Genomic DNA, 13277 nt, shown 5'->3' with positions numbered 1-13277 from the left:
TGCTGACTGTCACCTTAACAACAAGCTGCTAGCAAGTTTCAGCACTGGTTAAAGCTTGATGAATACAAACTGAAGCTGGTATGAATAAGACCTTATGGTCAACTACACAATCAAAAAATACTGACCACCTGCCATCTCTATATTCATGTTCCTTGGCATGATGCCCCATGCTGAGGACACAATAATAAACTTTCTCCCTTTGAAATGAAATCAGTTGCATGCAGAAAACATAAGATATTACCTGAAGAAGCAAAACCTTTCCATCTGTTTTATTGGGGATATTGATGTTGCCATGTGTCACTTGAAGACTCTATTAGTGAGATTTAACTGCAGTTTGCCTCTGCCCCTCCTACATTGGTGAAATAAAAGCCAGTTCCACAAAAGCTAATATTTTGGTTTTGCATGGCTGGTAGCAAGGTGAATCACATGAGGTCTAGGGGACTTTAGTGGCAAGATATTTGCTGTGGGATTCCCAGTTTTCCCCATCTGATGACAATTCCAAATTTCAGTTATGTGCTCATGCTTTTCTGATGAATGTTTAATAAATAGGAATTAAAAAAACAGGTAACACTTTAACCCGCAACTCCAGGCAAACAAAAAAATTCACAGTTAAAATACATTTTTTTTGTCCACCAAATGATTTGGTAATTTTTACAGACAGTCTTGTGTTTTGCACTTATTTTCCACACTCCAGACAGGTGAAACGCATAGTTCCTGGTTAAACAATTAACCTTGCTGGTTCAGTAACTAATCTTTTGGTGTCACCTCTCCATCTCCATCTTCCTAACCTTACAGTGAATCTGCAGCATTATCTCTTTCTATTGACCAAGGAGGTGGTGTAGAAAGTGAAGGGGGAATCTTATCATATAGATATCATTATCATATACAGTGGGGACGGAAAGTATTCAGACCCCCTTAAATTTTTCACTCTTTGTTATATTGCAGCCATTTGCTAAAATCATTTAAGTTCATTTCTTTCCTCATTAATGTACACACAGCACCCCATATTGACAGAAAGACACAGAATTGTTGACATTTATGCAGATTTATTAAAAAAGAAAAACTGAAATATCACATGGTCCTAAGTATTCAGACCCTTTGCTCAGTATTTAGTAGAAGCACCCTTTTGATCTAATACAGCCATGAGTCTTTTTGGGAAAGATGCAACAAGTTTTTCACACCTGGATTTGGGGATCCTCTGCCATTCCTCCTTGCAGATCCTCTCCAGTTCTGTCAGGTTGGATGGTAAACGTTGGTGGACAGCCATTTTTAGGTCTCTCCAGAGATGCTCAATTGGGTTTAAGTCAGGGCTCTGGCTGGGCCATTCAAGAATAGTCACGGAGTTATTGTGAAGCCACTCCTTCGTTATTTTAGCTGTGTGCTTAGGGTCATTGTCTTGTTGGAAGGTAAACCTTCGGCCCAGTCTGAGGTCCTCAGCACTCTGGAGAAGGTTTTCGTCCAGGATATCCCTGTACTTGGCCGCATTCATCTTTCCCTTGATTGCAACCAGTCGTCCTGTCCCTGCAGCTGAAAGACATCCCCACAGCACGATGCTGCCACCACCATGCTTCACTGTTGGGACTGTATCTCATCAGACCAGAGAATCTTATTTCTCACCATCTTGGAGTCCTTCAGGTGTTTTTTTTAGCAAACTCCATGCGGGCTTTCATGTGTCTTGCACTGAGGAGAGGCTTCCATCGGGCCACTCTGCCATAAAGGTTGACTTTCTACAACTTTCTCCCATCTCCATCTCTGGAGCTCAGCCACAGTGATCTTTGGGTTCTTCTTTACCTCTCTCACAAAGACTCTTCTCCCCCGATAGCTCAGTTTTGCCGGATGGCCAGCTCTAGGAAGGGTTCTGGTCATCCCAAACGTCTTCCATTTAAGAATTATGGAGGCCACTGTGCTCTTAGGAACCTTAAGTGCAGCAAAATTTTTTTTGTAACCTTGGCCAGATCTGTGCCTTGCCACAATTCTGTCTCTGAGCTCTTCGGGTGGTTCCTTTGACCTCATGATTCTCATTTGCTCTGACATGCACTGTGAGCTGTAAGGTCTTATATAGACAGGTGTGTGGCTTTCCTAATCAGTATAACCAAACACAGCTGGACTCAAATGAAGGCGTAGAACCATCTCAAGGATGATCAGAAATGGACAGCACCTGAGTTAAATATATGAGTGTCACAGCAAAGGGTCTGAATACTTAGGACCATGTGATATTTCAGTTTTTATTTTTTAATAAATCTGCAAAAATGTCAACAGTTCTGTGTTTTTTTTCTGTCAATATGGGGTGCTGTCTGTACATTGAGGAAAAAAATTAATTTAAATCATTTTAGCAAATGGCTGCAATATAAAAAAGAGTGAAAAATTTAAGGGGGTCTGAATACTTTCCGTCCCCACCATATTTAATATATATATACATACACACATACAGTATCTCACAAAAGTGAGTACACACCTCACATTTTTGTAAATATGTAAAGTAGTGAGTGTACAGCTTGTATAACAGTGTAAATTTGCTGTCCCTTCAAAATAACTCAACATACAGCCATTAATGTCTAAACTGCTGGCAACAAAAGTGAGTACACCCCTAAGTGTAAATGTCCAAATTGGGCCTAAAGTGTCAATATTTTGTGTGGCCACCATGGTTTTCCAGCACTGCTTTAACCCTCTTGGGCATGGAGATCATCAGAGCTTCACAGGTTGCCACTGGAGTCCTCTTCAACTTCTCCATGACAACATCACGGAGCTGGTAGATGTTATAGACCTTGCGCTCCTCCACCTTCCGTTTGAGGATGCCCCATAAATCCGCAATAGGGTTTAGGTCTGGGGACATGCTTGGCCAGTCCATCACCTTTACCCTCAGCTTCTTTAGCAAGGCAGTGGTCATCTTGGAGGTGTGTTTGGGGTCATTATGTTGGAATACTGCCCTGCAGCCCAGTCTCCAAGGAGGGGATCATGCTCTGCTTCAGTATGTCACAGTTCATGTTGGCATTCATGGTTCCCTCAATGAACTGTAGCTCCCCAGTGCCGGCAGCCCTCATGCAGCCCCAGACCATGACACTCCCACAGGGCTGGACTGGGACAAAAATCTGGCCCACTTTAATTTTGAGTGTCCCCAACAGCACCCTCCTTACATCAGAGTGTCCCCAACAGCGTCCCCCTTACATCAGAGTGTCCCCAACAGCGTCCCCCTTACATCAGAGTGTCCCCAACAGCGTCCCCCTTACATCAGAGTGTCCCCAACAGCGTCCCCCTTACATCAGAGTGTCCCCAACAGCGTCCGCCTTACATCAGAGTGTCCCCAACAGCATCCGCCTTACATCAGAGTGTCCCCAACAGCGTCCGCCTTACATCAGAGTGTCCTCAACAGCGTCCCCCTTACATCAGAGTGTCCCCAACAGAGTCCCCCTTACATCAGAGTGTCCCCAACAGAGTCCCCCTTACATCAGAGTGTCCCCAACAGAGTCCCCCTTACATCAGAGTGTCCCCAACAGAGTCCCCCTTACATCAGAGTGTCCCCAACAGCTTCCCCCTTACATCAGAGTGTCCCAATCAGCAGCTCCCTTCACAGAGAGTCCCCACCAGCAGCCCACTTCACATAGGAGTCCACAACAGCAGCTCCCTTCACATCAGAGTCCCCACCAGCAGCTCACTTCACATTGCAGTCCCCACCAGCAGCCCACTTCACATAGCAGTCCCCACCAGCAGCTCATTTTACATCAGAGTCCCCACCAGCAGCCCACTTCACATCACAGTCCCCACCAGCAGCCCACTTCACATCACAGTCCCCACCAGCAGCCCACTTCACATCACAGTCCCCACCAGCAGCCCACTTCACATCACAATCCCCACCAGCATCTCCCTTCACATCAGAGTCCCCACCAGCAGCTCCCTTCACATCAGAGTCCCCACCAGCAGCTCACTTCACATCAGAGTCCCCACCAGCAGCTCACTTCACATCAGAGTCCCCACCAGCAGCCCACTTCACATCACAGTCCCCACCAGAGAGCCCCCATCAGCAGCCCTTCACATCAGTGTCCTCCCTCTCCTCCCCCTCCCACATGTACTCACCGTTTTGAAGGCAGCTTCTCGATCCTCTCTCCAGTCATGTGATAACAAGTGATAGGGGAAAGTCTGCCGTTGGTCTATCTCCCCCTGCAGGCTGGAGGGAGCATAACGCCTAATGGAAGAAAGCTTCTCCTCCTGACAGGAATGAAATTGCGATCACTCACTGTCAGAGAGGAGCGGCTCCAGGACTGCATCTGACTGGCCCACTGAGCCATCAGCCCACCGGGAATCTCCCGGTAGTCCCTATGGCCAGTACAGGCCTGCACTCCCACCACCATGCTTGACTGTAGGCAAGACCCACTTGTATTTGTACTCCTAACCTGGTTGCCACCACAGACGCTTGACACCATCTGAACCAAATAAGTTTACATTGGTCTCATCAGACCACAGTACATTGTTCCAGTAATCCATGTCCTTAGCCTGCTTGTCTTCAGCAAACTGTGGACTGGAATTATGGAGGCCACTGTGCTCTTAGGAACCTTAAGTGCAGCAAAATTTTTTTTGTAACCTTGGCCAGATCTGTGCCTTGCCACAATTCTGTCTCTGAGCTCTTCGGGTGGTTCCTTTGACCTCATGATTCTCATTTGCTCTGACATGCACTGTGAGCTGTAAGGTCTTATATAGACAGGTGTGTGGCTTTCCTAATCAGTATAACCAAACACAGCTGGACTCAAATGAAGGCGTAGAACCATCTCAAGGATGATCAGAAATGGACAGCACCTGAGTTAAATATATGAGTGTCACAGCAAAGGGTCTGAATACTTAGGACCATGTGATATTTCAGTTTTTATTTTTTAATAAATCTGCAAAAATGTCAACAGTTCTGTGTTTTTTTTCTGTCAATATGGGGTGCTGTCTGTACATTAATGAGGAAAAAAATTAATTTAAATCATTTTAGCAAATGGCTGCAATATAAAAAAGAGTGAAAAATTTAAGGGGTTCTGAATACTTTCCGTCCCCACCATATTTAATATATATATACATACACACATACAGTATCTCACAAAAGTGAGTACACACCTCACATTTTTGTAAATATGTAAAGTAGTGAGTGTACAGCTTGTATAACAGTGTAAATTTGCTGTCCCTTCAAAATAACTCAACATACAGCCATTAATGTCTAAACTGCTGGCAACAAAAGTGAGTACACCCCTAAGTGTAAATGTCCAAATTGGGCCTAAAGTGTCAATATTTTGTGTGGCCACCATGGTTTTCCAGCACTGCCTTAACCCTCTTGGGCATGGAGATCATCAGAGCTTCACAGGTTGCCACTGGAGTCCTCTTCAACTTCTCCATGACAACATCACGGAGCTGGTAGATGTTATAGACCTTGCGCTCCTCCACCTTCCGTTTGAGGATGCCCCATAAATCCGCAATAGGGTTTAGGTCTGGGGACATGCTTGGCCAGTCCATCACCTTTACCCTCAGCTTCTTTAGCAAGGCAGTGGTCATCTTGGAGGTGTGTTTGGGGTCATTATGTTGGAATACTGCCCTGCAGCCCAGTCTCCAAGGAGGGGATCATGCTCTGCTTCAGTATGTCACAGTTCATGTTGGCATTCATGGTTCCCTCAATGAACTGTAGCTCCCCAGTGCCGGCAGCCCTCATGCAGCCCCAGACCATGACACTCCCACCACCATACTTGACTGTAGGCAAGACCCACTTGTATTTGTACTCCTAACCTGGTTGCCACCACAGACGCTTGACACCATCTGAACCAAATAAGTTTACATTGGTCTCATCAGACCACAGTACATTGTTCCAGTAATCCATGTCCTTAGCCTGCTTGTCTTCAGCAAACTGTGGACTTTCTTGTGCATCATCTTTAGAAGAGGTTTCCTTCTAGGATGACAGCCATGCAGACCAATTTGATGCAGTGTGCAGCGTATGATCTGAGTACTGACAGGCTGACCCCCACTCCTTCAACCTCTGCAGCAATGCTGGCAGCACTCATACGTCTATTTCCCAAGGACAACCGCTAAGCACGTGCACTCAACTCCTTTGGATGACCATGGTGAGGCCTGTTCTGAGTGGAACCTGTCCTGCTAAACCACTGTATGGTCTTGGCCACCGTGCTGCAGCTCAGTTTTGGGTTCTTGGCAATCTTCTTATTATAGCCTAGGCAATCTTCATGTAGAAGAACAATTCTTTTTTTTTCAGAGCCTCAGAGAGTTCTTTGCCATGATGTGCCATGTTGAACTTCCAGTGACCAGTATGAGAGTGAGAGCCATAACACCAAATTTAACACACCTGCTCCCCATTCACACCTGAGACCTTGTAACACTAACGGGTCACATGACACAGAAAGGGAAAAATGGCTAATTGGGCCCAATTTGGACATTTTCACTTAGGGGTGTACTCAATTTTGTTGCCAGCGGTTTAGACATTAATGTGTTGAGTTATTTTGAGAGGACAGCAAATTTACACTTTTATGCAAAGTGTAATTTCTTCAGTGTTGTCACATGAAAAAGGTATAATAAAATGTTAACAAAAATGTGAGGGGTGTACTCACTTTTGTTAGATACTGTGTGGTGTGTATGTGTATTTATATATAGCATAAGCATGATCTGTATACTGAATATAATTTTGTAGTAACCATATACAGACCAGAATACAATAGTTTTGCCACAAATGGTCCTTAAATCACTTGAGGCTAGGTACCATTTTACAATGCCATTTTAAAGAGGTTCCTGCAACTTCTGTATTGGAACCATTTTCTGTCTGAGACAGCCTTGGTCCAACACTTAGCCCAACAGTTCGGTCAATCTTCTCCCAAACTTTGGATCTGCTATACAATGAAGTATCTGCATTGTGTTTGCAAAGGAAATGAGACAATGTCGCTAGAGCAAAGCTGAAGCTTGTTGTCCTTTGTCCCCCCTGCAGCTATTAATAAAGCTGCATGGGTAAGGAAAGAGCAGATAGATCAGGTTCCCACCCGAAGAAGAAAAAATATATATAGATGAGATAAAACATACATATATTGTGTTTATATATATACCTAAAAATTACATTTTATGATGATCTGAATAAAATTTTCTGCATGATGATGGCACTGAAATGCTCATGAAAGTAGGCAGAATGTCATTCAAAATTAGTGACTGTAATTTGTGCCCTGGCCAACCTGATCCTAGCATAGTTTTAAAGGTAGAATGTTTTTTACCTTAAAGCGAAAGTAAACCCATCCATAAAACAGTTTCATTCGTGTCGAAAATGTAACACTACCATTGGTTGTGATCTCAACCAAACTATCAAGCTATCCAATGGCTGGTGTCTAAACTGATCACGTGCAGCATCATGGCAGTTGTAGATTAAACAGAGGCAAAGATGGCATCTTCCTTGGCTGAAAACGATAGAGGGTTTACTTACACTTTAATGCATTTTCTGCATTAAGGTAAAAAACATTCTGTGTGCAGCTTCTCCCAACCCCTGCCCCCCATTTTATACTTACCTGAGCCCAATCCTAATCCAGTGCTGTGCCTGAGAGCAGCAGCTCTCTCCACTCTCTCCTCACTGGAGATTGAGGCAGCAGTAGGAGTCATTGGTTCATACTTCTGTCAATCACAGCTAGTCAATGGACACACAAAGCATGGCTTAGGAGCAAGCAACTTTCTGTGGGGCACTAAGAGGGCAGAGGGAGCCAAGGGGAACCAGCAGGGGACCCCAGAAGAGGTGGACTGGGGATGCACAGAGCAGGTAAGTATGAAGTTTAGTATATATATATATATATATATATATATATATAAAAAAAAATAATAGTATAATAAAAAATGTAATTTATGTAATTTACAGAAAAAATAAATTAAATGTAATCCCCGTTGCCCTGCACACCACCACAAATGCAAACACATGCATAGGTTGCACACATGTATGTAAACCGAGAGTGCACCACACGTCTCCCACCAGAGTGGGAGCAATAATTCTAGCTAGGGCCCACCCAGACCCCATCCCATTGGCTGGTGTTTGATAGCTGTTTGATCCCGCTCACCCCCGACACTGAGCGATCTTACAAGCCCCAATATCTGCTCAATGTGATATATTGTCTCACAGGCAGCGCGGGGTACACATTGCTTGGATGCAGCCTTTCACAGCAGCCCAGGCAGATCTCGGGAGACAGCCGGCATGGGGCTACACAAACACTGCATGGGTGATTAGGGTGTGCCCAGGCACACTCAGCACACCCCTTGGGCACGCCTATGCTGGTTAATAAATGGTTCTTTATAACAGTGGTCATCAACCCCATCCTCAGGGCCCACTAACAGGCCAGGTTTTATGTATTACCTTGGGGAGATGCAGACTAGAATACTGCAATCACTGAGCAGCAAATTATATCACCTGTGATGTATTTCAGTTATCTTGCAAACCTGGCCTGTTAGTGGGTCCTGAGGACAGGGTTGATGACCACTGACTTATAACATTACATAAAGGTGTATTAAAAGGTAATGAGAGGGCTTTGCAAAGTATACATGCAAGTATCTACAGTATGTGCAAATAATGTTTTGTGTCTGTGAGGAGCTGGGAGTCTGTTTTATAACCTGCCTCAGTGGCACTCCCACATGTTATACAAGCCAAGACATGGGTGGAGCTGAGATCCTTAGAACTGCACGTTGCACTCACTCATTTATATCTTGCTTGTTCTGCTGCTGCAGAGGCTCAGTTAATAGGATTTTGCATAATGTTTTGCTGTTTAGCCAACAAACAGGATGATGTCTCAGTAAAGCAATAAAATATTATTATTATATTATTATTATACACAATTTATATAGCGCCAACAGTTTACGCGGCGCTTTACAAGGTAGAGGGGGGGGCAGTACAATTTCAGTACTGCTCGTAAAGCTTACATTCTAAAGGGAGGGGGTGTTGGTACAAAAGAAAAAAAGCGGGGGTTGAATCACGCTAAAACAGATTGGTGATCATACACATCATCACCAAACCAAATATTTAGAACTAAGTGAAGAGTTCCCCTTTAGTATATACATAATATACAAAACACATGTCAAATGAATAATCAATCCAAAAATAAAATGTTCAAAGTGATAATAAAAAGTCCATGTATAAAAAATAAATCACCCAAGTGATATGAAAGTATCTTAAAAAAGTTCCAAAAAAACATAAATTCTTGCTGTGAGAAGAAAAAAGCGTGCTTGCTCCACCACCATGAAATCAGACTGGCCGCTTGATCCTCCGTTACAGAGGATCAGAGAAAGCTGTTTGTTAATACTGCTTCGAACCACAACCAATGGATCTGAGACCTTATACCGAGACGGGACATCAAAGACTGCAGGGTCAGGCTAAAGATGTTCACACTGACAGGTACTCAGACATCAGCCCACAGCATTGCAGATACGATCATAGAAGGAAAAAAAGGCTCCATATAGTGTAAAATCATTGACTTTATTAGATAAGTAAAAGGTTAAACTCACATGTTAGTAGACAATAGTAGGCATGTAGTGCAGTCTAGAGCGCCGGCCGGAAGCTCACAGACAGCCCGTCCTACTGGAAACAACAGCAGCAATGGGAGGTGACGAGAACACGTACAAAAGGTAATAGATGCGGGAAAAGATTTCATGGGGTGGCATCAAATCAAATAATAGAAAACTGAGTACTCCCCTTTCCGCAATTTTCCTTTCCTTGTGCCTACCCATGGCAGCATAATAATGGTTGGTTGCTCCGCCCCCAACCAACCCACAGGACCACTTAAAACTAACAAAAAAAAAAAAAAAGCTGTTCCCCCCCCTCAGGCATTCTTGTAACTAGTCTTCAGAACCTTAAGGATTATGGAAGGGAGGGTGTATGCTGCCATGGGTAGGCACCAGGAAAGGAAAATTACGGAAAGGTGAGTATTCAATTTTTTTCCATTTTCCTGGTGGCAGCATACCAATGGTAAATAACTCGCTTACAGGGAGGGTACTGCAATAAGAATTTTAATGAGATTACAGAAATGATAGTTGTAAGGTCTTTTCCCCACAATCTCTGGAAGTATGGACTGCTGGATCTAAGCTATAGTGTGTCATGAAGGTAGCCACCCAAGAAGAGGCCATTCCCCACGTTGAGTGAGCATTGACCGCATCTGGGACTGGAAGACCACTAGCCCGGTATGCCTTCTGGATTAGCCTCACAATCCAGCTAGCCAAGGTCGTTTTGGATGCTGCCATTCCCTTTTTTAGCGCCTTTTGGAATAATTAATAAATGTTGATTCTTGCGGAACTGCTGTTTCAGTTCTAAATAGGGCCTCAGGGATCTAGCTACATCTAATTCATGCAGCTTTTGAGGAGGTTGGATCCTCCTCGAAGGCTGGAAGAACCCATTCCTGGTTGAGGTGGTAGACTGAAGGTACCTTGGGGACAAACTGGTGAATGGGCTGTAAAACCACCCTGTCTGGGAAAAAGGTGATGTAGGGCTTCTGCGCCCCTAGTGCTTGGATCTCCGATAGTGCCTTAATGATTTTGTCCGAGCCTATGCCCTGTCTGAGGGCTGTTACGATATTATCCGACCAAACTCTTGTGGCCCTAGAAATTGATGTCAGGGCCACTGTCGGTTTGCACGCTCCTCCCGCTGCTTGATAAGTTTTCTTTATATCTGAGTCGATCCTACAGTCAAGGACATCCCTGAAGGAGACTGGGATCTGCTTCCGCCAGTGGATATAGTTTGTAGGCATGTGCAATTCGTTTCGGTCAAATTCGACAAATTCGTTAATTCGGAAATATCTGAATTAACGAAAACCCGTTTAAGGAATTTTTCTGAATATTCGAAAATTTTGTAAATTCGTAAATTCATAAATTCGGAAATCTGAAATAATAATTAACTAATAATAACTTAACTACTATTACTAGTAACTATTAAATTATAGGTATTGTAGTTTCCTTTCAAATTTGGCTGTTAGTGAACGTAACACATACAAATTTATCCGAAGGTTACGAATTATCCGAAGTAACGAATGGCGTATCCAAACGAATGGAACGTAATGAATTAAAAATAATAAATAACAATAATAAAAACATTTTATTATTATTATTTATTATTAATTTGTTCCGTTCCATTTGTTTAGATGCAGCATTCGTTATTTTTCAGATAATTCGTAACCTCGGATAAATTCGTATTTGTTACGTTCACTGACAGCCAAATTTGAAAGGAAATTACAATACGTATAATTTAAATTTATGGAAAAAAATCCTGCGAGCCACAATTATCCAGTGCCTTAATGGAAATTCAACCAAACAACTACCCGGCTGCAGGCGCAGATCACGTATTTATGACCGTGCGATAAATGATATATGAAAAAAATGCGCCGCGCCTAGGGGTGTAACTGAATAACTGTAAATCTAAGTACAAATCATAGATAATAAAGCGTGCAAATCAAATAGAGCCTAAAGCTCTGATCACTTACTAAGATCACCTGCTGTGTGAGTCCTAAAGCTCTGATCACTTACTAAGATCACCTGCTGTGTGAATCCTATGACCAAACACACTAAAAAATAACTAGTGCAATAAAACACAAAGTGCAATGTGCATAGAAAAACGTAATAAGATAAATATACAATCCACAGTGATTAAAATATAATCATTCCTAATAAGGTGTATATGCTAAAAAATGTTACACATATGTAGATCCACTGTGATTAAAATGAAAAAGAAAAAAAATTAAATAAAACAATATATATATTCGTAAAACACAAACAGAGTAAATCAATCACATGCATGGGCGAATTGAAACTATAATCGCCCTAATAAAAGTGTTCAAATCACATCCGTGAAAGAATCTTCCAATCCAGTAACATAAAGTGACCAAGTTCAAATAAAAGTCAGTGTAATGGTGATGGTTCAAAGAAAAAGTTCCGGTTTTGAATCAAACGTGCCCAAAGAAAAACATGCTGTGAAGTGCCTTGGTGACCCCCAATGTGATTGCGCTCACCTTGGAGCGTGTGACACAGGTTTTAATTGTGTCAATACACGCTTTTGGAGCCACCCCTGGGCTCAGTATTAGATACAGCTGATTCCCACACTAGATTCTTTATGGCTCCACTCACATCAGACCATATAAAAGAATATCCCCCTGATGAAGACACGTGACTCCCTGTGTCGAAGACGCGTAGGGGAGGGGCCAGGACGGAGCGATCAGCACAGAGCTGGGTTGTGGAGCTCTCACACCCCGCAGCACGCCGCACAGCCGTTTTTTCCTATGTTATGTTTGGTGCACATGAGCACCTTATAAATGTGAGTACCCCATGTGGGGATTGGATGTGATTTTAATAAAAGTATCCTACGGTATTATACTATATTAGCCTTTTTCTTTTATATGGTCTGATGTGAGTGGAGCCATAAAGAATCTAGTGTGGGAATCAGCTGTATCTAATACTGAGCCCAGGGGTGGCTCCAAAAGCGTGTATTGACACAATTAAAACCTGTGTCACACGCTCCAAGGTGAGCGCAATCACATTGGGGGTCACCAAGGCACTTCACAGCATGTTTTTCTTTGGGCACGTTTGATTCAAAACCGGAACTTTTTCTTTGAACCATCACCATTACACTGACTTTTATTTGAACTTGGTCACTTTATGTTACTGGATTGGAAGATTCTTTCACGGATGTGATTTGAACACTTTTATTAGGGCGATTATAGTTTCAATTCGCCCATGCATGTGATTGATTTACTCTGTTTGTGTTTTACGAATATATATATTGTTTTATTTAATTTTTTTTTCTTTTTCATTTTAATCACAGTGGATCTACATATGTGTAACATTTTTTAGCATATACACCTTATTAGGAATGATTATATTTTAATCACTGTGGATTGTATATTTATCTTATTACGTTTTTCTATGCACATTGCACTTTGTGTTTTATTGCACTAGTTATTTTTTAGTGTGTTTGGTCATAGGATTCACACAGCAGGTGATCTTAGTAAGTGATCAGAGCTTTAGGACTCACACAGCAGGTGATCTGAGTAAGTGATCAGAGCTTTAGGCTCTATTTGATTTGCACGCTTTATTATCTATGATTTGTACTTAGATTTACAGTTATTCAGTTACACCCCTAGGCGCGGCGCATTTTTTTCATATAACGTATAATTTAATAGTTAGTTACTATTTCAGATTTTCGAATTTTCGAGTTTTAGGATTTTCACATTTCGAATTTACAAATGTACGAATTTCCGAATGTACAAATGAACGAATGTACAAATGAACGAATGTACAAATTTACGAATGTACGA

Source organism: Aquarana catesbeiana, linkage group LG03, assembly GCF_042186555.1.
Source record: "Aquarana catesbeiana isolate 2022-GZ linkage group LG03, ASM4218655v1, whole genome shotgun sequence".
NCBI lineage: Eukaryota > Metazoa > Chordata > Amphibia > Anura > Ranidae > Aquarana > Aquarana catesbeiana.
Note: the sequence above shows the minus strand (reverse complement) of the source record.